This window comes from Sminthopsis crassicaudata, chromosome 4, assembly GCF_048593235.1.
Source record: "Sminthopsis crassicaudata isolate SCR6 chromosome 4, ASM4859323v1, whole genome shotgun sequence".
Classification (NCBI taxonomy): domain Eukaryota; kingdom Metazoa; phylum Chordata; class Mammalia; order Dasyuromorphia; family Dasyuridae; genus Sminthopsis; species Sminthopsis crassicaudata.
The window spans coordinates 448408625-448434819 of NC_133620.1; the positions used below are offsets into that span (position 1 = coordinate 448408625).

The window sequence follows — 26195 nt, forward strand, 5'->3', positions numbered from 1 at the left end:
GAAATGAATAAATCTTATAATCTAAAGTGATAAAACATTTATTAAGAATCATAAATCTTTTTTTCTTGGACACTAAGTATACTTTGAGTAACTAGAAAAAAAGGAAGGAAGGAAAGAAACAAGCATGTAGTAAGTCAACTCTTATGAGTTGACCTCATAAGATCTTATTATCTCACTTGATTCTCACAACAACCCTCAAAGGTATGTGTTATTATTTACCATCATCATCATCATTATTATTATTCCCATGTTAAAAAATTAGGAAACTAAGGCAGAAAGGTTAAGTGACTTGCCCAAGGGCATACAAGTAGTAAGAATCTGAGTCTATATTTGAACTCATGTCTTCCTGACTCCAACTTGACTGCTCTATCCATTTTACCACCTAGCTATATCCGAGAGTATTGTCTGTAAGAATATGGTGGTGAAGATTCTGACTTCTTGTAATTAAGATTTTGTGTTCACTCAATGTTGAAAAAATTTCACATGCATATGTTTTGTAAATAAGAAGCTATAATATTTAAAAAGATAAAAAGATATTGTGTTCAAAATAAAGCCAAGAAAAATTCATTTTCAAAGAAAAGAGAAGCTTTAAAAATTGAGTTATCCTAATTACTCCTCAAACCTAAGAAATTGATTTTAATTATGCTTTTTAAAAAAAAGATTTATGTCCTGAATGTTGTGCTTGATTTAGCTTGTAACCAAGTGGCTGTGATTACTGATGGATACTTTTGTATGTTCCATAAACTTTAGAATAAATCTAAAAAATTCAAAAGAGTCTCCTACCATAAAAATTCCATTTTCTGTTACTATGATAAAATGTATTTTGGAGGTTTTCTTTTATTAAGTAATATTTGTAGAACCTAACACTTCAATCACTAACTACATTTTGTGAAAGGATAGCTGTTGTTTATCTTTTCTCTCTTGAAAAAGACATAAAATGAAAATTTTTTATCTTTAGGGAAGGTACAATTTATCTTCCAAAAGGGAGAAAACAGCAATGAACTGTGCAGAGTTTAAGGGCAAGTAGTCCATGATATTATCTCAAGGAGAAAAAGCTGTTACTGGCATTCTAAAAAAATTAACCAGTAATTCTACTACTTTATTTTTTCTATGGTACTAGTAACAAAGGATGCTCTCCTATATTATAGTTTTATATCAAAACACAGTTTTGATTATGTTATCCATTGGGTATCCTTGAGGGGTTGTAAAGATGTCAGGTTACATAGAATGTGACTGATGGAGAAGAGAAAGGGAAAAGGACCATTAGAGTTAAACAATAGGTTTGAGGTGTTCTTGGAGAAGAAAATGTTGGGCTCTCCAAGGAGGAAGCATTTTCTTTCCCTCCAAGAAAGGATGGTGGTGATCCTTTGGGACTGTCAATTGAGGAGTCATCCAGTTAGATTCAGCTAAAGATGAGATCATTGGTGGTGGTTTGCTCCCTGCTAATAAGTATTAAGGTGGCTATGTATTGATACCATAACAACAATAAGGAGTTCTACCTAGTTAGGGTGTGTATTTAAGATGTCACAGAGAGCCTCCCAAGACTTGTCAGACCAGATGACTACTGCCCACTTCTGGTGATTCATATGGGCACAAAGGAGAGTACAAATGGAATATAGATAGCATTGGTAAAGATGATTAAAGTCTTGGGCAAGAAACCGAAGACCTTTGGAATACATGTGGTAGTCTCATTACTGATATAAATCATGGACAAGGGCTTTAGAAGAGTAGAGCAGATGTGGAGATGTGAAATTGGTAAAGAATCTGTCATTTGGAAATGGGATATGTTCTGTTTTGGCTGCATCCCATAAGTTTTGGTATATTATCTCATTACTATCATTTTTATATGAATTTATCAATAGTTTCTATGATTTGTTGTTTGAACCATTCATTCTCTGAGGTTAGATTATTTAGTTTCCAATTAATTTTTGGTCTATATATCCATGGCCCTTTGCTACACATAATTTTTATTGCATCATGATCTGAAAATGTTGCATTTACTATTTCTGTTCTTTCTTCATTTGATTGTGAGGTTGTGACGTCCAGATTCATAGTCATTTTTTGTGTAGGTATCACAAAAAAAAAGGTATATTCCTTTTTATACTCATTCAATTTTTCTCTTAAGATCTGTCACTTATTTAGATGTTTAAATTTTGGCAGACAACAAAAACATATTTTGGTCATGCTTTTTTACTTTATTGAATCCTTAAATTTAAACAGAGCCTGATCTCCTTTCTTTTTGTGGTTGTTCCAGTACAATCTGTGGGGGAAGGGAGGGGAAGCAAGAGGTGAAGGGAAATGGAGAGAGAGAGGGAAAGGAGGAGGGAAGGAGACATATATAAATTTATATCCATACATATATACAAACATATATATGTGTGTGTGTGTTGATGGCCTTATTGGTCATTGATGATGTGTGTATGTGACCATTATTATAAACATAACTTCTCATACTCTGCTATAATGAAGTAATGCTCTCTGATATAGAATCCAGAGAAGTTAGAGTAAACATTTTCAGTAGAAAAAACATTTCAGTGTTTACGGTCCTGGATCTTATTAGTGATTCAGTAATGTTTGGTAGATCCTGTATGTGACCCTGCAATTACATAAGAAACTTGATATCCGACTTATGAAAGCTTTGGGGCCTCAGCTTGAAGTTGTGCCAAAAATAGGGTATGACATAATAGAATATAATAATATATAATGCTACATAATCATATTGTTATAGTTTATCTATAAACACCTTCCTCCCAGCACCCATAGAGATGTAAATAGTAGTCACAAGGTACAGTGGGAAAGAGCACTGAATTTGGTGTCAGAATCTGCATTGGATTTGTTGACCACGTCAGTATCCTCTGTGGGTCTCATTTTTCTCATGGATAAAATGGAAGTGTTGAACTTCTTCTGTAATTATCAAAATGTGTTTGGGGATCCCTGAGCATCCCCAAAACCCTTTCATGGAGTTAGTGAAATCAGAATTATTTCTATATACTATTTTAATGTAGTAAATTTTTTATGGATATATTCACATAACTAAAAGCTCTTTAAGATGTTCAGTAATTTTAAGAATGTAAAGGGATCCTGAGACCAATAAACTTGAAAACTGCTGGGCTGGTGATCTGTAAGCCCCTTCCAGGGGCTTCTAGTTCAAAATCTAGGACTCTAAGAAGTCATGTTCTTATTGTAGAGTTTTCAGAAATAGTTCAGAGGCATAATAAGTGAACAATGAGCAGGTTTGAGGTAAAGTTCAATCCTAGATTTCCCAACCATTTCTAGGTTCCCCGTTGCCTTGAGGCAGCTGGACTGTAGTACATCTCTGGATCTGTCTGGTTAGCTGAATTCCAACTTCCTAAATAGTGACTCTCAATGAGTCACCTAAGCCTGTCTGTCCCTGTTTCCTAATCTGTAAAAAAAATGCTAATAAAGCATCCACCTCTCAGGATCAAAATGAGATATTTGTGAAACACTCTACAAACCTTAAGGTAGCTATCATTGCTATTATTATTATTAGCAATTATTCTTTCTACTGTACCACCTAGGTCCAAAAAGGACATCAGAACTCCCAATCTGCTCAACATGGGAGGGAAATTCAAGAGTTTTAAGCTATTGTATCTAGGGCCTGCATACCATATTTCATAGATTTTTAGTACAGAATGTTTTATGTATAATCAGTACCTATAGCATAAGTATATTTAGCACAGTATAATGTTTTAATTTTTAATATGGTAAATTATAGTACATGGTTTAATATGGTATATAATATGTAATTATAGTATATGGTTCATTTACACATTTAGTCTATGGTTAATTATATAATTACAGTATATTATTTATATATGCATTACAAAATATAGTTTGCATGAATTTTTTGTTTCAACCGAAAAAATAGAGGGTGTCTCAGTTTTCAGTGCTATTTTAAGTTGTTAATACTTCCTTAAAGCTTTTGGAGTATTCTATATATATTCTGAAGTAATGAAGGGATAGGAAAACCCTTCCACTCATAACATTTTCAGGCTCAGACCTTGATAACCCCTGTTCCGTTACTTGATCAAGCCCCTGCTGTTTGCTTGGTACAATAATCAAGTACACACTACCTCTCAAGCAGGATGGTGTTATGATGGAGTTCTCATTTATATGTGATGGCAACTTATTGTTGAAAAGTTTTCTCTTTTCTATTTTGTCGTCTAGTTTCTATAGTTTTCTTTACTTCTCTTCTTCCCTACTCTTGCTCTTTTTCCTTTCTTTTTTGTTTCCCTTCATAATGTGTCATTCAAATCTATTTTAAAGTAATTGTTACCTAATTTAATATTGGATAAAATTGAGTTCTACTTTTTTAAATTAAGAAATGGGTGAGAACTATTTGTATAATGCCCTTTAGGTGCAAAGCTTAGTAATATGCTCTAGAGATATAAGATGATAGTTTGATGCTGCAGTGGATTTGGAATTAGGAAAATCTAAATATGAATCCTTCCTTAGACACTGAACTGGTTGTGTGACTCTGGAAAAGTCATGTAAGCTCTTTCAGGTTTGGTTTCCTCATCTATAAAATGAAGATTGAACTCAATGGCCTCTCACATTCCTCTCAATTCTAAATCAATGATCCTGTCAACTCCATATCAACATGACATCAAGAAGCTTGCAGTCTACTTAGGAAGATGGGCTATAGAATTGCCATCAGGGCATGCTGCCATTTTGTATACCATGTTGTACTGTTATTCCGGTGGCAAATGAATGATTCAGAAAAGTAATGACAGGACTGTTTCTTTTAACTCATTACTGAACTCTTGACAGTTTATAACTGAGCCACCACTAGCTTGAACTCGTAAACATGATTTTTTAAGTCTTAATATAAATATACCCCTTTTTTTTTACACTGAGCATGTTTGTCAGGTTATGTATTTGGAACAAATGGATAATGAGTTGGATCCAGAATTAAACAGGAAGTGGAGAGTGGGCTAGATTGCCTTCAGGAAATTATTGAGTCCTTTAGTGACCACAAACTTCTCCAAAAAACAAGGACCCATCTTTTTAATATCAGTTATGTACCAGTGGCATTTACATCTGTGAATTATAGAACTCTATCATATCTGAAGAACTTAAATAATTTTTACACAGATGTTTATATGGGAAAATATGGTGGTTCTGAGACAGCTGCCACATGTAAAATAAAGAATTCTATAGAACTGGAGTAAAAAACTAAAAAGAAACCATATGATTGAAAAGGAGATGAGATAGTCACATGGCAAGAGCAAGAAGTAACAGATACACGACTCTGCTGGTACCATCTTGGTATGAACAGACCGAAGGAGGCCCCTAGCATGGTAGATGGCTCCACTTTGGAGAAGTTACTGAAACTACAGGGCTTTCAAGATAGCCATAGAAGTGGTACAATATCCTTTGTTGGAGAAAGTGACCAAATCTTTGGTATCATAGATCCATTTGATAATATTGGGGAAGCAAGAATTTCTTTACTCTCAGGTTGAGGTGATTTCTTTTTTTTTTTCTTTTTCTTGGAGTAAAATGACTCACTCTTAAGGAATTTTGAACAATTTAGAAAGGAAATGATTTGTTTTTTTTATAGCTGCATAGATGTTCCCTGGCAGTTGCTTCTGTTGGAATAAAATTCTCACTCCCACATAACTGCTTGTGTAAGGAGGTGGAGATCTTAATGATTCTACTAAATTATTTAAATGTCAAAAGGGCATCTTTTACTTGTGTCTGGAATGAATGGAATGACAATTCCTTATCAAATAAAAATTTGATTTTTTACATTGCACTGCTTCCAGTTTGATCTTGGTTGGTGAATTTAAGGAAGGAAGTTTTAAAAAATTATTATTAACATGAGTTTTAAAAGCCTTGACTTTTTAGTCAGAAGAAATAGATAATGCTCATCTATTTTTGAAATTAGTAGTTGTGAATTAATGGCTTTAAAATATGCTCTATTTTTTAAAGGCAACTTTTAGTCAATAGTATTATATTTTTAAATGTAACTTAAAAGTTTGCAAGATGAAGATTTTGTGTCTAATTCACTCAGATTCTTCCGTTGTCCTTATGAGGCAAATATCATATTTTTTTAATTAAAGCTTTTTTTTTCCCAAAACATATGCATGGATAATTCTTCAATATTAACCCTTGCAAAACCTTGTGTTCCAATTCCCCCTCCCTTTCCTCACCCCTTCCCTAGGTGGCAAGTAGTCCAATATATATTAAACATGGTAGAATGTATATCATACTTTTTTTGAAGAAAAATCATTTTTTGTGGAGTTAGTATTAATGATTCCTTCCATGGTTCATTTAAAAACCCAACAGTATTTCTCTTCTCTCCCTTTCTTGCTCTGTTTCTCCTCTGTGAGTCTAGATAGATAGATCTAAAACTATGCATGAAACTTCTATGGATGACTGTAATTGAATAGGCAAATAGAAATAAAACCCAGGTTTTATTATTCTTTGTTTGTGATTTGCTTCTAAGCTTTGTTCAACATTACCTTGTGGTTACTCAGAAATATTTTTAATATGTGCCACACAGCTCCTGAGGCCTTTTCTTTTTCCTTATGAATATAGGGGTGATTCTTTTCTTTTTCAGTTATTTATATAAGAACATTTTTGAAAGAAGCCTTAAAGTTGTTTTCTGCACAGTTATACATCTCTTCATATTACTACAACATTCTAGAAAAACAGTTATTTTTATGGAATTCTGAAAAATTGACTTTAGCCATACTCTCCTCAAGTTCTTTTCAAGATCTTTGGGGATTTTCTTTAAAAATCTACCAAAGTAATTCCATCTCAAATGTATTAATCTTAGAAATGAATTTTTAAATAAATTGAAAATGTTTCCTTGATGCACTTTAATTTTTCTTAACTAGCAAGATATTTCTGACTATAATAAATGTTACTAGCTTGCCTTACTCCTGTTTCTGTTGATTATGACAATAAAAATTACTATTATCAATTCTGTTTGTAGTCAGTCTTTCCAACTGAGAATATTTTATTTCTATATTTGATACATTGCATTTATAACTACATTTGAATTCTAGATCACAGAAGGCCTTGATATAGGTATCATGCTTATTTTGAAATCAGTATCATATTTCACAATTTTTTTCTTGTTAGACGTGTTTCCTTTATTTTTTCCTAACAAGGTAATTTTCAAGTAGTCTTAAAGAATCAGAACCTTTATTCTTTGACTATATAAAGGATTTTAAATTAAATAATATTATTTTGGAAACCTTACAAGAATATAAATTTCACTCTTTTCTAGTTGTTAAAATCATTCAATTTTAACTTTTATTGCTAACTATAATAAAATTTTACTGGTCAGAGTAATTCATTTATGGAATAAATTTGAATCTGAAGTAGATTTTTTTAAAAGTCTTATTAATGAAATGGTTAAATTTTGTTACAACCAGAATTCCTAATCTGGAGAGAAACTTTTAGGGGCCATCTAGAATGCAGACTTCTGAGGATTTTTTCCTTCCCCAAGAAAATCAAACATTGGGGAGTAGAGATTTGTGTTCTTGACAAGACTGACCAGGAATCTGTGACATTCAAGGTTGTTGCTCTTCTTCTCAGAGGAGCAGGAGCACTTGGACACTTCTTAGAAGATATGTTGGTATGGGATGTTGCAGGAAACTGGAATAAACTATTGTCCAAGGGTCCCTTGCTATTTCAAACCAGTGTTGAGACAAGGGGAGAGCATCTTTCAGGGAAAGTGGCAACTTGCCCCAAGAACACATCTAGATACCCACAGAGCAAACCATGTTTTATATCTATCTACTCTCTCTCTCCTTCTCTATAAACTCTTTCCCCTTCCTCCCTCTCTCCCCTTTCCTCCTCTCTCTTAGTCTGTCTCTGTCTCTCTGTCTTTGTCCCTGTCTCTCTCTCTCTCTCTCTCTCTCTCTCTCTCTCTCTCTCTCTCTCTCTCTCTCTCTCTCTCTCTCTCTCTCTCTCTCTCTCTCTCTCTCTCTCTCTCTCTCTCTCTTACACACACACAAACACACACACATTATCCTAAGCATAGTCACCAAAACTCAATAATACTGCTATTGCTTGTGGAAAACAATGCATATACGTAAATAAATATAAAACAGTTTTTGTCAGGGAGGGAAACTTCTAATTACTAAATGTCAATTGCTTATAAGTATCCATAAAAAACCTCCCTTCTATGGCCTCCACTTTCACTATTCTAATGTAAGCTTCTTGAGGCAGGGGATGTCTCCTATCTTTATTTATATACCTATATCCCTTTATTTGCTTGGCAAAGTACCTGCCATATTAATAATAAAGTACTTAAGAAGGCCTTTTTATTCATTCATTGGACCAATCAGCATTTGTGCAAGCGACAGTGCTTATATCCTCTGCAAATCTGGCAATATTTCCCTTCCTTTTAAACTAATTTCTTTAAATGAGACCATTTGGGATTAACAAAAAGAAGCAAGCAAAAAAGAAAAAATCATGACTTTCTTTTCTAGCCTACTAAACAAAAGGAAGCAAAAGTTGATGATAGTAGTTTGTATTTTGTCCCATGTTGACCCAGATTTTTATTATAAACTATATTTTATGTTTTTAACATGTCAAATTGTTTTATTCTTGCAGAAAGATATCCAGAATAAATCAAATTCAGTAAATACTTATTAAATGTCTATTATATGCAAAGTCAGCTTTTAGCTTTTTTAGATTAAATAAAACCATTTAATTGTATTAGTTGTAAGCATAACAAATATTCCATAAATCATCCATGATTAATTGACCTGTTGGGTTTGCAACAGCTAACCCTCTGACAACTTCCCAGGTTCTTTAATACCTCATAGATCTTGGTCTCTCAGTTGTTGGCACAGTTTCCCCCTTGAAATTATTTTGTATTTTCTCTTTTGGGTATATGTTGTACAACTAACTTCCCTTTACCTCCTCTAGAATATAAATTTGATTTTTGCCTTTGTTCCCACTATACCTAGCCTAGTGCCCTGTACATAAACATTTACTCAATATTTGTTGAGTTAATGGCAGGGTTGGACAGAAAATAGTAAATTTAGGCCCCCCCCTAGAAAGGGCCTCAGATGCTTTCAGGTTCCCTCTCTTATTTTACAGATGAGGACTCTAGGGTTCAAGAAAAGCAAATGATTTAGTCGAGATCATATAGGTAGAACAAGGTAGCCAGGATTTGAACCCAAATCTTTAAACTCCTAATCTAGAAAGTTTTCCAGGCACAAACTGACTTTAATGTAAATCACAACCTCACTCACTTTCACTAGGTCTTCAGGTACTCTTTAGGCACTGTAGTGGTCAGAGTGTTCATCATGGTATGGTCATTTTAATGATGTTTCAATGAATCTGATTCTTGGAGCTTAGAGATCATTGAATCCTGCAGAAATTCTTGACCTTTCATGTGTAACAGACCCCTTTGGCAATCTTACAAAGGCTATAGACCCTTTCCCAGAATACTGTTTTTAAATATATAAAGTACATGGGATTAAAAGGAAACCAATTATATGGAACTAGCTTTTTTTTTAAGTTTGCAGACTCTAGTTTAAGAAACTCTAAACTAATCTTCTCATTGTACAAAAAAAAAAAAAAAAAAAAAAGTAGCTGAGGTCCACGGATATAAATTGACTTGGCAGAAATCATCACAGATCATAAGTACCAGAAATGAGATTTTGAATGTAAGCCCTTTCACTTAAAATTCCATACTTTTTCTACCACACCATTAAAGGAAGAAAAAACCTGAGATATCTTTTAAAATTTTGTTTTAGACATGATGCCATCAGTTTTTTTACTTCAGAAATAACAAACATCTTTAAAGCATTTTAACTTTTTAAATCATGTGATAAAACAAGACAAGAAGGCAAATAGTGATCTGTTAAACTCTACTGGCATGATTTTTTTTAAGGTAAATAATTTTAAAGTTGACTAATCATCTTCTCTTTTTGGATAAATATTTACATCTTTTGAATAAGAGAGTTATAGAAAAATTAGATGACTTTTAACAAGAATCTTCTATGTAATTTGGTTCACATATTGAATCTGGTCTATGGACAACTGCCTTTTGTAAAATTTATATTGAAATATTATTGACCATTTCTCCCAAGTCAAACATTTTCTTTTATTTTTTTTAAAGATAAGCAAAGAAGTCTTGCTTTCCTTATCGTTTCTTTTCCTTTTTGGGCAACGAGTACCATCAATTCTCAGTAGAGAGAAACAATCATTCCTTGAAACAGTAGCTATTAAAGTTTGTCAGTCTACTCATGGAAAAAAAAAAATGCTATTCCCCAAAGTATTTCTCTAAGGCTGAAAGTTTCTAGGCAAATGAAAGGCTAGTTTTGACCACAGAAATTTCCATCTAACCTCTCAAAATTGAAAACATATTACTTCCAATTCAAAAACACAGGCAAATTAGTGAGGAGACTGTCTAAAATAAGCTCAAGGGTTAGACATATCATTTGTGGATGACATGCCTTGATAGGAAAGCTTATTTTCCTCTGGATGCTTTGTCTCTGTTGTTAAAAAAAAATTTAAACTTCTTAATGGAGCCACGTTTACAACTGTGACATGAACACAATTAAGGGACTGCCTAACCATATTGTGTACTCCATGGCCCAGTGTAGCTCTCTGTGACTACTGTTTTTTGTCTTATTAAAGAGTATTCACATTTCTGTAACTTTCTGTCATTTATACTATATCCTTGACAGATAAAAAGTTTGGGTATTTAACAGATGAGGAAATTTGAGACAGAAAAAAGTTGTGACCTGCCCAGGTCTCATAGTTGAGACTTGAATCCAAGTCCAGGCTTAGCACTCAGTTCACCATCTGCAAAACAATAAGAGGGAACCCAAGTTGTTGAGAAATCAGCAGAAGCTTGGTTTGGTGCCCATTCTTTTAGTGAACATATTCAAGGATACATGAGTGAGGAAAAGGTACTGAAAATATGAATTAGGGAAATGTTCAGATTGTTTAGCCCAAGGAAATTATATGTGGAGTTAAAGATTTCGGCACCTTTGACAGAAACAATTCAGTTCTGTTAATTGCTAACAAGGCAATCAAAAACAAAATAAGCTGATAGACATTTTTAAAATCAGCTTAAGAACCTGTGTGTCCTTCAGGGGGCCAACAGACAGAATGTGTGGACATTGCTTTTCTTATCTTTAAAGCATTTTCACTTTTTAAATCATGTGATAAGACAAGAAGGCAAATAGTGGCATGATTTTTTTAAGATAAAGAATTTTTAAGTTGACTAATCGTCTTCTCTTTTTTTAATTAAAATATTTACATCTTTTGAATAAGAGAGTTATAGAATAATTAGATTTCACCAGACCAAATTGAAAGTCAACAGAACAGCAATTGATGGGAAGGAGTAGGCAGTATTCTGGATGGCTCTGAGCCTTGAACTTGACACAGATTCATATTTGGCTTCTTGAGCAATCATGTAGAGGTGAGAATTAGGAGACCCGGCTGATGTCTGACTGGCCAGAGCAGAAAAGCCATAATGTTCATGACCCAGTTTGAGAGCTCTTCCAATCATATTGAGTCCAACCATTCTGTGCTCACTCCTTTAATTCATCATCATTTGCTGTTCCCTTAGAACCTTTATATTAACTAATCCCACACTTAAAGGTCATTTGATGGCTAGATAAATTGCTCAGTTTATGCATGAAGAAACTAGGATGAGAACCTGGCTTATCTCAATTTGAACTGGTTCTGACTCTTCGTCTATCTCTCTTGCCATCATCCTACCCTATCTTCTCTACAATCACACTGGTGCTATTTCCATTTTTCTTCTCTCTGTCAACAATACTCTTCCTGATCCATTCTACCAGGCTCAAAACCTTTATTTTTGCTTCCATTTCTCATTTGTATATCTCATAATCCACTTTACCACAAAATGCCCCTCATGCTTCAAAGGAATCTCTCAATTTCCTCTCTTTACCTAGCCTGTCCTGCATTAGACTTTCAGCATTTTCCAATCTTCTTAATTTGTACTGCTCCAGAATTCAGAATATGAAGCTCTTTTGGTGGTAGGAGGAACCAAATAGTTACCCATTCTGAAGAATTCTGGAACAGGAAGCAAGGTACAGTGGGAAGGTTCCTAGATTGGGAGTCAGAGAAGCTACATATAAGTCTGAGCAAATGTCTTTTTTTTTTTTTTTTTTCTGAACTTAAAGACAGCATTTAATTCCATGAATGCTTTAAATTGATAGAAATCTAAGTTTGCACTTAACAGAAGCCACTTTGATATTTGCATGGCCATGTAAATACAAAGGAGGGATTTTCTTTAAGGTTACATTCCACCACCACCTCATACTTCCTGGGGGAAAACAAGTTACAATGATAGACAAATCTGTCTGATATTTCTTTTATGCAAAGTTTTTTTTTAATCATTGACAGTAAATAGAGATTTTTATGAAATCTCCATAAAGAATATACTGAAAAGATTCATGAATCAAAACACAGAATGTGGTTAGAAATACTGACCTTTATCTCACTTTTTCCCTAGAGGAATATACTTTTAAATAAGAAATTTCAATGTATAATGTTATTTTCCTTTAGTAAGTTCACTTTTTCTGCAATCTTGAATGATTCTTCTGCAGAGAAGTTTGGAAAGGGACTTGGAGTTACTAAGCTTTCCAAATCTAATATGTGTGAATTTTTATTTATTGTTTAAATTGATGTGGGGAACCCTGAAACTGTCTCTCTTTCTGACTTTGGTGGGAATGCTGAACAAATCTCTTAATGAGGATTTGGATGGCTTCTCGGTTCTCTTCCAGCTCTAAATTTTTGTGATTTGGCTTTTTGTTTTTGCAATTTACTGAAGTGTTGCAATTTGCAAAGATAAATTTGGTAACTGAAAGGATATAATAAATCTGTCTAATTTTAGCAATTGAAAGAAATGAAAAAAAAGCCCTCAAACAAACTAATACTTTAGTGATAAAGTAACTTGAGAAATAAAAATAAGTTAAGGATTTTTAGGATTCAAATGACCAACTCAATGAGGTTTAGAGAAAAAAAAATTCAAATGTAGTTTCAGTTAGTTTGCTTTTATATATATATATATATATATATATATATATATATATATATATATATATATATATATATATATATATATATATATATATATATATATAATTATTTTAGCTGAAGTGCATTTACAAAAATTAGCAAATAAAAATTTGTGTATCACTTCAGGTTTTATTTAATATATTCTGTGTATCTTAAACTTAATGGAATGAAAAATTAATTTATAAGGAATTGTAATGTTTGAATATGAAAAAGATTTCTATTTTGATAATTTTAGTTTTTCTCATTTCCCTATCTATAATAATAACAAAAACAATAAATAATGATTTAAGGTTTGCAAAACATTTTACAAATATTGTTTCACTTTATCTTCACAACAACCCTGGGATATAGGGGTTATTATTATCCTTTTTTTTTTTTTTTACAGATGAAAAAACTGAGGTAGGCAATGGATTAAGTGACTTGCTCGGAGTCATATAGAAAGTATCTGAGGCTGAATTTGAATTCAGGTCTTCCTTATGCCAGATCCAGTGCTCAGTAATGGAAATCAGGCTGTCGGATCTTTGTTATCTCAATAGGCCATCTAGTCCTTTGGTACCAAAGGGCATTTTTTGTCAGTATATCCTAGGTGCTTTCCACAATAGCTTCTCATTTTATGGCTATAACACTCTTAATTCCCCTTTAATGTACAAATCTGTGATCTGTTTTCCTGAATCCTTCTTGAAACCCATTTGTGCTTGTGGCTTGTGTTAGAACCTTTTTTGGATAGGTAAATATAGTCATATGTCTATTAACCTATTAACCTAAGTATAAAGAGAAAATTCTATTTCCTTTTATTTGTCCTAAAAATATCTTCCTCAAGCTGTAAAAATGTCCTTTAATCTTCTGAAAGTTGCTGGACAAGCCCAGGTTCATTGTATCCACATTTCAGCCCTTAAAGGATTTATAATTTCAGAATTGTGAATCCTTCCTCTACCACTGTAGGACACAAATTCCTACACCTTAATAGATGTTCCTCAGAAATTGTCATGCATCCAAAAAAAGGCAGAAAGGACTTAATATAGTTTTATTTTTTATTATATCTTTTTATTTACAAAACATATGAATGGGTAATTTTTCAACTTTAACTCTTGCAAAACCTTCTGTTCCAAAGTTTCCCCTCCTTCCCCCTACTCCCTCCCCTAGATGGCAGGTAGTCCAATACATGTTAAATATGTTAAATTATATATATTATGTATGTATACATACATATGTATACATATTTATACAGTTATATATATATATACATATTGAATATACATAATATATATACATATGTATACATATTTATACAGTTATCCTGTTGCACAAGAAAAATTGGATCTAGAAAGGAAAAAAAAACTGAGAAGGAAAATAAAAATGCAAGCAAACAATAACAGAGTGAAAATGCTGTGTTATGGTCTACACTCAATTCCCATAGTCCTCTCTCTGGGTGTGGCTCTCTTCATTACTGGGCAACTGGAACTGGTTTGAATTAACTTATTGTTGAAGATAGCCACGTCTATCAGAATTGATTATCATATAGTCTTGTTGCCATGTATAATGATCTCCTGGTTCTGCTCCTTTCACTTAACATCAGTTCATGAAAGTCTCTCCAGGCCTTTCTGAAATCTTCTTGTTGGTCATTTCTTACAGAACAATAATATTCCATAATCCTCATATACCACAATTTACCCAACCATTCTCCAATTGATGGGCATCCATTCATTTTCCAGTTTCTAGCTACTACAAAAAGGGCTGCCACAAACATTTTTGCACATGTGGGTCCCTTTCCTGAAAGGACCTATTTTTACAAAAATATTTATAGCAGCTCTTTTTGTGGTGGTTAAGAATTGGAAATCAAAAGCATGCCCATCAATTGGGGAATGACTGCACAAATTGTGGCAAGATTGTGATGCAATACCACTGTGCTCTAAGAAATTATATAAGGGATGATTTCAGAAAAACTTGGAAAGTCTTACATGAACTCAAGTGAAGTGAACTAGGAAAATATTGTACACAATGACAGCAATATTGTTTGATGAAGAATTGTGAAGGACTTAACTTTTCTCAGCAATACAGTGATCCAGAACAATCCCAAAGGACAATTAATAAAGCATCCTATCAATCTCCACAGAAAGAATTGATATTGTTTGAATATAAACTGAAACATGCTATTTTTCACTCTTTCATTTTTCTTTGATTCAAGTCTTTTTTGTACAAAATGGCTAATATAGAAGTGTTATCTATAATTGTGATCATATAACTTACATCTGATTGTTTACTATCTTAGGAAGGGAAGGGAAAGAATTTGAAACTGAAAATTTTAAAAACATTTTTTTAAAAAAAGACTTGTCATGATGTGATAGTCTTTAGCTTCAATCTTTACCTTTCTCCCATTGCGTCTTCCTCATCTCCATAGGATAACTGTCCATGTTCCAAATATTTTTGATTTTGAAACAAACTTGATAAGATAAAATTACTAGAGTTTATTGAATTGGAAAGTGATATAGACCTGCACATTAGGAAAGGTATTAGGGGAAAGATGAGTTCAGTTTGGGGTATGTTGAGTTTAATATGTCTTATGGACAACTTGTTTCATATGACTGAAAGGCACTAGAGAGGTTAGAGCAGGACAGGGAGGTTTAAGAATCATTACTATAGAAATAGTAGTAAAATCTATGTGAAGGAATATAAAGGAATGTGAGGATGGGACCTAAGATGGATATCTATGGCTAAAGGGCATGATCTAGATGAGAATTCAAAAGAATAATCAGATAATGAGGAGAGAGTGTTGTCCTGAAAACATAAAGGTATATTTAAGCAGCAGAAAGTGATTGGCAGTGTCAAAGGCTGCAAAAGAATGAGGAGAGAAAAAGCCATCAGATTTGACCATTAAGAGTTCATTGGCCACTTTGGAGAGAGCAGTTTTCAATGGAAGGATAATAGGAGAAGTCAGATTGTAAAACATTAAGAAAAGAAAGAAGAGAATGTGGAAGCATCTATTGTTGACACCTTTTCAAGGAGGTTAGCCTTTGTAGAAAATTGGAAGGGTCAAGTGAGAATCTTCTGTGGATGGGGAGAAGTGGGCATGTTTGTAGGTAGTAAAGAAGAAGCTGGCAGTTAAGGAACGACTGAGAATTAGTGATAGAAAACCCTTTTACAATGTTCATCTAAATAATTGTGTAGGTGTAATGACTAAAGAAACGAAGTTTATGTAAACTGGAATAGAGAGAACTGTCAAGTTACCTTTTTAGCTGGAAGTTTAAATGGATCTTAGAATAAAGCTACTGAGATAGATCGCGCTTATTATAGGAGAAGGAATTTGTGTCAATGAAATAATAGGGGAGCTATTGAAATGATGACTTATTGTCCTCTTTCACCTCAGAGTATAAAGAGAATTGAAAGAAGTTCTTGTTCAAGATTTCTTTTTCTTCATTGATAGCAATTGTACTTGGAGAATCCTGGTTTAATAGATAAAGGAACATAGCTAATCTCACTAGTGGCACTAGTGGGATTTATTCCCATTCCGTGCCTACTGGGAACCTTTACTAGTGTTCTTTTCTGATGCAGAATAATGGTAGATGACTGGAGTGCTAGGGGAGAATGAAGTACATCTGAAGGGAGACAATTAATGAAGGGATTTTCTAAGTGCTTATAAAGATCTCTTTTGCATTTGATTCCTTGGAATTCTTAATCTGATTTGTGGTTTGAGAAAGCAGTAAAAGCAGAAAAAATAAACTTTTCAGTGAAACCTAATGAACATCATTTCAGGTGAATGATAAATTGAAGAAATAGTTTGTTCAGATTGAGAAACGTGGGCTGTTCTGGTTTTGGAGCCATCTGTTTTGGTCCCCTGGGTAGCAAGAGGTTTTCACTAGTTTGTAGCCACATCAAGACAGTAATGTATAGCAAGAGTGTGCTTCACTTTAAGAAAACCAAAATAGGAAATGGATAAAATAGGGAATAATGTTCCCCTTTAGAAAACTTTTCACTAATGTTCATCTCAAAATGAAAACACTTCTGAAAAAATATTTTCATGACCATTAGACACTGGGCAATTTGACCAGAGATGTCAGATCTAAGCTCCTGTGATTGTTTTCGATTTCTTATTCCTTTGCTGGCAGATGCCTGCAAGGCAATTTGGTGTGTCAGAAAGAGAGCCAGATGGGAAGTGAGAGTACTATTGGAATCATGGCTTTCTTAGTTACCTATGTGTTGGTGAGCGAATCACTTCTCTTCAGACTCTTATTTCCTTCTGCCTGACTTAGACAGCAAAGTTACCTTCTAAGTCTAAATGTGAGGATTCCTCACTCAGAGATATGATTCTCTTTGCATATGTTCTACTGAGAGTCCATGCTCTTTGAAAATCAATCAGAAATCAACATAAGCTACCCTTGTTCATTTTTGGAGTCTGGTTCTGGCTTCCATTCTCTTCTGTTCAGAAAAAGAAAACTCCTTAGCTCTTTTTACCTTTGTTTTTGCTAATTCAACTTCGGCCTCCTTGAGGGTCTTAATTTTCCACATCATGGTTTAAAATACTGGAATGAGGGGCAGCTAGGTGGCGCAGTGGATAGAGCACCAGCCCTGAATTCAGGAGGACCCGAGTTCAAATCTGGTCTCAGACACTTAACACTGTGTGACCCTGGGCAAGTCACTTAACCCCAGCCTCAAGGAAAAAATAAATAAATAAAATAAAATAAAATACTGGAATGAGATGTTCCCAGCTAAGGGTGATTTTCATCCTATGAAGGGTGGAAAGAGAATGTTTGCTGAAGAAGACTTGATAAGAAGTCAAGAAGAAATGAAATTAAAAATGAAAAGTGAGAGTCAAAAACACCTGTATCACAAACTAGATCCTGTGAAGGTCATTAGAGATGGCATGTGGAAGGATTTCAAATAACAGTTTTCACAGGAATTCATATGAAAAAATAACTGGAGAGAGGATGGAGGAGGATGGAAATGTATTGTCCCAACTAATATATATGCAGGAAATAAAGCAAGTTTGAAATCTTAACACTAGGAAATAACTGTGGCTTTACATGGATCAGTAAGATTTGGTAGGATGGAATTCCTGACTAATAATTTAATTGAAATAAATCTGGGGCGGGGCAGCTAGATGGTGCAGTGGATAAAACACTAGCCATTGAGTCAAGAGGACCACCATTAATACTTCCCAAATGTTAAATGACCTGGATAAGTCACTTAACCCCAATTACCTTGAGAGGAAAAAAAAAAAGAAATCTGATAAAAAAGACAAAGGAATAGAGGTGCATATTGAGAAGGTATATCTATATAGAAATCCATGAAGCTAAATATATAATAACTAATAATAACACCTAGAATTTATAAAGCGCTTTAAAGTTTTTTAAGCTCTTTATGAATATCATCTCTTTTGATCCTCACAACAATCCAAGGACGTAGGTGCTAAAATCATTGCTATTTTACAGATGAAGAAACTGAGGCAGACAGAGGTTAACTGGTTTGTCTAGGATCACACAACTAGTAAGTATGTGAGGTTGAATTTGGACTCAGGTTCTTCTAATTCCAGGGTCTCATTGCTCTATCTTCTGGTATGATATAAGGATAAAAGAAGAAATAAACAGAAATGGTGATGCTGGGGGAACATATTATAGCCTACCCAACTCTGGAAGCTCATGGTAAATACTTTCATGGAAAAGAGATAAACGTATAGGAGTAATCGGAGGAGCACGAATCTGCTAGAAAGGAAATTTGTCTGCTAAAAGCCCAAATATCAGACAAATTCTTAACTTATTAACAATTTTATTTTATAAGATGAGAGGAAAAGCTCATGCCTGGGATGCTTTTCTGCCTAATAAAGGATGAGGAAGTATATTTTTGGAGAATGAAGTGCCCTTTGAGTATTAGTGAGACCAAATGAAGGGAATGCTTGGAAGGGCTTGGACTTTGCCCTTCAAGAAAGATTTCAAAACATTCAAAGAAATGACAAGTGTGATCTCATAATCCAAGATTCCAAAAGGAAAGGTAGTTCAAATAGAATGAGAAGCTTTGAAAAAAGAAATTTTGACTAGACAATCTCAAAACTCTCTTTCCTAGAGAGGAGGGTATCTTCAGAGGATACCCTCTAGTGAGCTCAGGATCAATAAGTATATACAAAAGATGGAGGGGAGAAACAGGAGAGAAGACATGTAACAACAAACCAAAAAGAACATCAGGGCCTTGTAAGAATACTGTCAAGAATCTTGAAAACCAGAATGAGCTCTGGGGTGGGGGTAGGGAGCAGAGAAGGGGAGAATTTTTAAGAATGTATTTGAAGAAAAATAAGGAAAGTGCAAAATTCATTATTGGGTCAGATAATATAGTGTTGACAGATAACTGAGAAAATAAAACTATTTGACTCCATTCTTGTGATCATCCTACTGTAATTACTCTTTACTATACTTTAGATCATAACCCATCAAGGCCTTCTCTCTCCCACATAGCCATGTTCTCCCATATGATAGTCATCAACATGCTGAGGGTCTTCCTTTGGGTTTTAATGGCACCCAATGTGATACATAGATTGTAACTCATTCTCACTATATGACCATCTGACCTCTTTTTTTAAAAAAAGGACTCATTTTTAACTCATTTTTGATGACCTCATTTATACTATTTCTTGTATATGTAAGGCATACTTGACAAGATGTTGCAGCCATTTGGATGCAAAAAAAAAAATGGCTCTCCATTGCCTAATGGATGAAGTACAGTTTTGATACTTTGGAGATCATTTATTCTCTGATTTCTAACCAGATAGTATCACTAAAAGAAGAAGAAGAAAGAATAAAAAAAGAAGAAAGAAGTAAGAAAAAAGGAAGAAGGAAGAAGAAAGAAGAAGGAAGAACCAAAGAACCAACTAGTACTAAAAAGATGAAAAGAACTTTTGATACGGGAAAGACCCATGCAACTTCCCAAATGAACCCAATCTGCTCTCTTTCTCCTATTTAACTCTGAGACAGTTTATTGATCATTAATTTTCCTGTCCAAAATATAGACCAATTCATTTGACTATCCATTCAACTATATATCACAGTTTGGAATTTATTATCCACTTAGTTTTTTTCTGTGTGTTATTGATAGACTGAACTTGTGGGTCTCATTCAGCATGCTTTGCAGTATTATAAACAGTGCAATTAGCACATCACTTGAAAACGGAGAATTAGAAAGATCTAATGATCTATAAAAAAGCCCTCTTCCATTTGGATCCTGTACAAGACATCCCCAATGACAGTGACAAGCATTGAATAAAATAATCTCTAATTATTGATTCTTGTATGATTTTGATTTAGGCACAGGAAACACCTTGGAAGAGAGCTTTTAAGGCTGCATTTTGTGCTGTCAAATAAAAAAATTATAGTCAACAAGCAGTAAACATAATGAAATCTTAAATTTTCTGTACCTTTTAGTCACATGTGTAGGTAATCAAATATTGGCTGTAGAATATTATTTTGTGAAACCTTCCATATTCCATTCTCATATTTTAATCAGTCTTTGCATATACTTCTCATAAAGATTTTATTGAAATGAGAATTAAAATCTTAGGCAAGATAAAAGAACTATATTGCCCAGAACCAGAGAAGAATAATATTACTGTGCCCTCAATTGGTCAGATGACATCCAAAGACTCACTTCTGAATTTTAAGACAAACTGTGGTATATCCTTGCCATCAAAATCAGATGAATATTTTTTAAAAATTAAAAATAACTGGAGATTTTAATCTGAAAGAGAAAATATTTAGAGAGAACATGAAAGCTTCCTTCCAGACTGGAAAAAAATGTCATGGAAAATGCATAATACTCACTCTGTTATTTGGGGGTAGATTTTTATTCAATATAGGAAATAACTTGTTAATAATTAGAGCACATAAAAATAGAATGGGCTACTTCCTAAAATAGCAAGTAGAGTTTTCATTGGAAAATTTCAAGCAAGGATTTGCTGACTACTTGTCAGGGTGGATGGCTGGCTCTGAGAGGAGGATTTCCTATTTTACTAAAGGGCAACACTAAAATGCAACAAGATAATCAGTTCCTAAGGTTATCAGTGTGTGTTTTGTGTGTGTGTGTGTGTGTGTGTGTGTGTGTGTGTGTGTGTGTGTGTGTGTGTGTAAGACAGCGACAGAGAGACAAAGACAGAGAAAAAGAGACAGTCACAAAGACAGAGAGGAAGAGGAAGAGAGAGACAGAGACAAAAAGAGAGAAATAGAAGACAAAGAAGTGAGATGGGAAAAGAAAGAGAATAAGAATGGACCTTGGGATCAAATCTACATACATATTTGGGGGAATTCATCTACCTTGAAAACTTAGAACATCTCAGATCTTTGTGATCTTCCAAAAGGATCAATTGTGATTTTTTTTTTGGTTGATAATATGACCTGAATCATGGTTTTAATAACTTTCTCTTTTATGAGGTAATAATTTAACAGTGACTGCATAATCATTTCAGTTTGTTAGGAGGGAGTGGGGGGGTCGGACTAAAATCTTTATATTCAACATTAGAAAAAGTGGCATAGGTTTGTTTTTGGTATATGATGTTTTTGGTCCATGATTAAATTTTCCCGAGAACTTCAGTGAAAAGTGTAAATAGGCAAAGCTAGAAAACTTTTGCAAGTGCTATTTTCTGATGCTTCATGATGCTTTTCTTTCTCAATTTTCTGAATATGTTGGCTTCTTATTTTTCTTTCCTTCCCCACTCCCACTGTTGCTGCCAGCTTCTTTTAGCAGTTTTGTTAATGGTGAGCCAACAAAAAGAGGGACGGAAGAGGAGAAAAAGCTAAACAGTCATGCTCACTCCTTGTTATTTGGTTTGGTGAATGAAGAAATTGAAGCTTTTGGTTAAAATGAGGTTTTTTTCATTCTGTGGATTTTCCTCATCTATATTAATCCTGACTCATTACCACAGCTTGAAGTTTGGCATATTTATTTTCTTAAAGGAATCAACTGAGCAAAGATAGAAGTAGACCTTGAATCAGAAGAATTGGTTTATGTTTCAGCATAACTCTGTGACATCAGCCAAGTCGCTTAACTGATATATTTTTCAGTTTCTTACATGTCATATGGCATGATTGAATGAGATGATCTCCAAGGTCCATTTTTACTCTAAACAAATTCTAAATCTAGATCACAGATTTTGCTACTAACCTTTATTTTAAATTTTATTATTTAAGAATGTTTATCTTTCAAAAATTAAGAACTTGACATATATGAATATTTCTATATACAAAGAGAACAGAAAATATACATTGTATGTGGAATCATGCATCTATTATATATAGCTGGGTTTTTTTTTAAAGAGCATGAGATAAATTTGGCTAGGAAATTCCAATACTGCCCTATTTGTATTTCCCCTTCTAAAATTCTTTCAGCTCTCTTCTGTATATTTTTTAATGTTTCTTTGATGTTCTTTTATTCCTTTTCTTTGTTTTTTTAATCATTCTCTCCTATGCCCCTTCCATAATTTCCCCCACACACAAAAATCCCTTCCTTATGACAGTAGGTATAATCAGACAAAACATACACATACATTTGCAGTGTCCAAAAATGTACATCTGCTTTTGTGTCCTTAGTCCATCACCTGTTTGTCAAAAGATTGGAAATATGCTTTCATTATTTTATTATATTTATTATTTTATTAGTCTTCTGTAGTCATGAACAGTTATAGATCTTGAAGTCTTTCCCAGCTTTTTTTAAATTTGCATCATTGAATTTATTGGGTAAATTAGTCTTCTTGTTCTATAGACTTCAGACTGCATCATTGCAAATAAGTCCTCCTAGGTTTCTCTGAATAATTTTTTTGTCATTTCTATGGTACAAGTAATAGGGCACTTTCAGGTGTTGTTATGTCTTTAGACATTTCCTAGTTGACATTCCTTGATGCCTTATTTGTTTTCATCTCTTTGCCACAACAATATACTTCTACAAATATTTTTGTAATATATATTCTTTCATTCTAACTTTGATTTTTTGAGAATATAGGCTTCAGTAGTGGTTTCTTCAGGCTAAAGGTTATGAACAATATAGTGAATTTGATGGTAGGGTTTCAAATCACTTCCCAGAATGGTTGAATTGGTTTGCAACTTGTCTACCAACAAGCTTTGCCTGTCTTCCTATAGACACTATTCAATAATTGCTGTTTTACATTTTTGCCACTTTTGTCAATCTGAAGGTGTGAGGTAGAAGCTCAGATTTCTTTTAATTTATATTTCTCTTGTTAGCATTTTGAAACTTTTTTCACATACTTGTTAATAGTTTGGAAACTCCAAATCCAGAGATTCTCTTTTGCTTTTCCCAGTAAACCCTTAGGTGAGGTAAGATTCCTATAGGACAACAGAATATTATCTTCTTTTCAAGATGTAAGCATTGCAATGTCACCTAGTCCTTTTAAGCAATTCAGACTTATTGATGTTTATATTCTCTTATGTTTGCATTTCAAAAATGCAACTAACTCTAATTTTTCTAATAAGGATGCTTGGATATAAACAAGTCTTGTAAAGTCTCCTGCCCACTCTCTCTTTCCAGAAAATTATGTTCAATTATACATTATTGCACATTATTTTTGGGCTCAAGCTATTTTTCCCTTATGCTATATGATAATCTAGCCTTTCCTATTTCATTAATGATAAGTAATCCTGAGTGATTTTTATTGGAGTTTCTTTCTTCATGCTCAGGTACAGTTTCTTCTTGGTTGATACAAGTATTTCTCTTTAATTTGGTAAGTCTCAAACCTTATAACCACATTTCTGCATGAATTAATGCTAGGGTTCCTTTCTGGTGGTGTCCTATAGATTTCATTAATCTGTTCTTTACCTTATAGCTCCAATACTTGGGCAATTTTCTTTGAAAACTTCCTAAAATTTGGTAGAGTTTTTATTTTATTTATCTTTTGGGGGGGTCTCATATTTTTCTGGAGGAAAACCTGATATTGTAGAAAGAACATTGGGTTTGGAGTCAGGAAGACACATTTTCTTGATTTCAAATCTGGCCTCAAACATTTACTAACTATGTGACTGTAAGCAGTCACTTAAACCCTGTATACCTCAAAATTTTCATCTATAAAATGAATTGGAGAAAGAAATGGAGTCTTGAAAAAAAAACATGAAAATGACTGAACAAGGGTTAACAATAATGTTTTTTAGGAAGACAACTCATTTTAAAGTTCTCTCTTGAAACCATTTATTTCAGATCAGGCTTCACATTTTCTTTTACTTTTTTTTACTTTATTCTTACAAATTTTGAGTCATTCACATGTTCTTCCAATTTTTCTTTTTTGACATTGCTCTTATGATTATTATATTATTGAATTTTTGAGTTCCAGATGTTCCATTTTAAATTTTATTTTGGGGACATATCTATTGCTTTGTTAAGATTTTCTGGCTTCAGTGCTAAGCCATTGGCTCTTCTTTCAAGTTTTTTGGTAAGAACTCTAGTTTAACTTTATATCCTCTTTATTCTTTTATTGTCTTGCAATTGCTTTTGAGGCTTTTTGTCCAATACCCTTCTATTTTATGGGCTTTGTAATTGCATTTATTGCATAATTATTCTCTTCTGGATATTTCTTTTGACATTCTACTAACTCACAATGTTTCTTGATTATTAAGATCTTTTCCTTTCTTGATCATTTTCTCAGTCTCTACTTTGTTTTCTGTGAGAATTTTTCTTCTCCTCCTGCTACTTTCATTTGATCATTGTTATTTTAGGTTTTTGGTGTGTTTTTAATTGTTTTATTCTGATCCAAGGGAATTAGACTTAGATATAACTTTTCACTTTCCCATCTTGCTAGAAATTATTGATAGTATTCTAACACTTCCTTTCCTTTTGAAATGATGCTAGAATTTATAGGTTATTTCTTCCCTCTTCTCATCCTTTCCTTCTTTCCATTATTCTTTTAAAGCACTGAGATGTTGACTTTCCCTGGAATATTAGAGGGAGATAAAAATCTAGTGATTAAAAAGCACAAGACTAGTAGTGCATATTCTGCATTCCATTTCATTCCACATTCTATTTTTGGTTTGGCAAGCAAATATTGAATAAAATATATTAGCACATTGACTCATTTCCCAATATTAATTTATTTACCATTTGGTAGAGTACATTGTTCTCGTTTTTAAAAATTATTTCTATCTTTTGCTTTTATATTGCCTTTCTTTCACTATTCCTATTCTTCTTTCCTCTCAGGGAGCCATCCTATATTACAAATAATATGTTCAAAGAAAAAATAAGTGGGAAAAGTCAGCAAACTAATTCATTAATCAAGAGTCTGAAAATTTATGAAATGTTTCACACTCATGGGCTTCACCCCCCATTGCAAGGAGGTGGGAAGAGGTATCATCTTCCTTTTTTTTCCTTTGGAGTTTGTGCTTTGTAATTCTGCAATATTCAGTTTCAGTTGTTTTGGAGTTATTCTTTCTGCTTACATTTCTGTAAGTCATTTAGTGGATTATCTTTTTTGTTCTGTTCATTTCATTTTGCATCATTTCATAGAATTCTTTCCATGTTTCTTTATATTCATTGTTTATTACAATACAGTGATATTCTATTACATTCATGTGCCACAATTTGTTTAGTCATTCCCCAAACTATTGTTATATACTTTGAGTTATTTGTTCTCTAAGGGATAACCAATTTATTTCTGTCAACTTAATAGATAATATGTTTATTGGCTTTTATAAGACCATTTTCAAAGTTTCTAATATAGGCTAATTATTAAATATATTGCCAAATGGCTAAAGAGAACTGTAAAAAAAAATCCTTGTCTTTAAGGAGCTCACACCCTGATATGGCAAAAGAGACAAACACACACATATACAAAGTGGAAATGTTGAGAGAATAACAATGTAAAGGAAAGTTAATATAGTGGTTGTATATAACACATCATACTTCTTCATAAAGAAGAAAATTGCAAACTTATCTGTCTCTCAATGTTATCACTCACCTCCCAGTTACTGAAGATCTAAATCTTAAATCTTTTGCTCTCCTGCCTTCCATTTGTCAATGTCAGTTTTACTTCCATGATTTCTCACATATATTCCTTTCTGTCCATTCACACTGCCACTATAAAAATTAAAGTTTTCTTTACTTCTCCACTGAACCTCCAGGCACTCCTCTCTAAATGATCTTCCTAATCTGCCATTCTGATTATTGTTGATCTGCTC

General features: G+C 33.4%; 1 protein-coding gene and 1 pseudogene across 1 annotated transcript in view; one reads left to right on the top strand and one right to left on the bottom strand.

Annotated features, from left to right (window-relative positions):
- Positions 1–26195, top strand: part of MYO1D (myosin ID) — a 372129-nt gene that overhangs the window by 26093 nt on the left and 319841 nt on the right. The gene's annotated exons all lie outside the window — the stretch shown is intronic.
- Positions 1–26195, bottom strand: part of LOC141538777 (SAGA-associated factor 29 pseudogene) — a 53507-nt pseudogene that overhangs the window by 25488 nt on the left and 1824 nt on the right.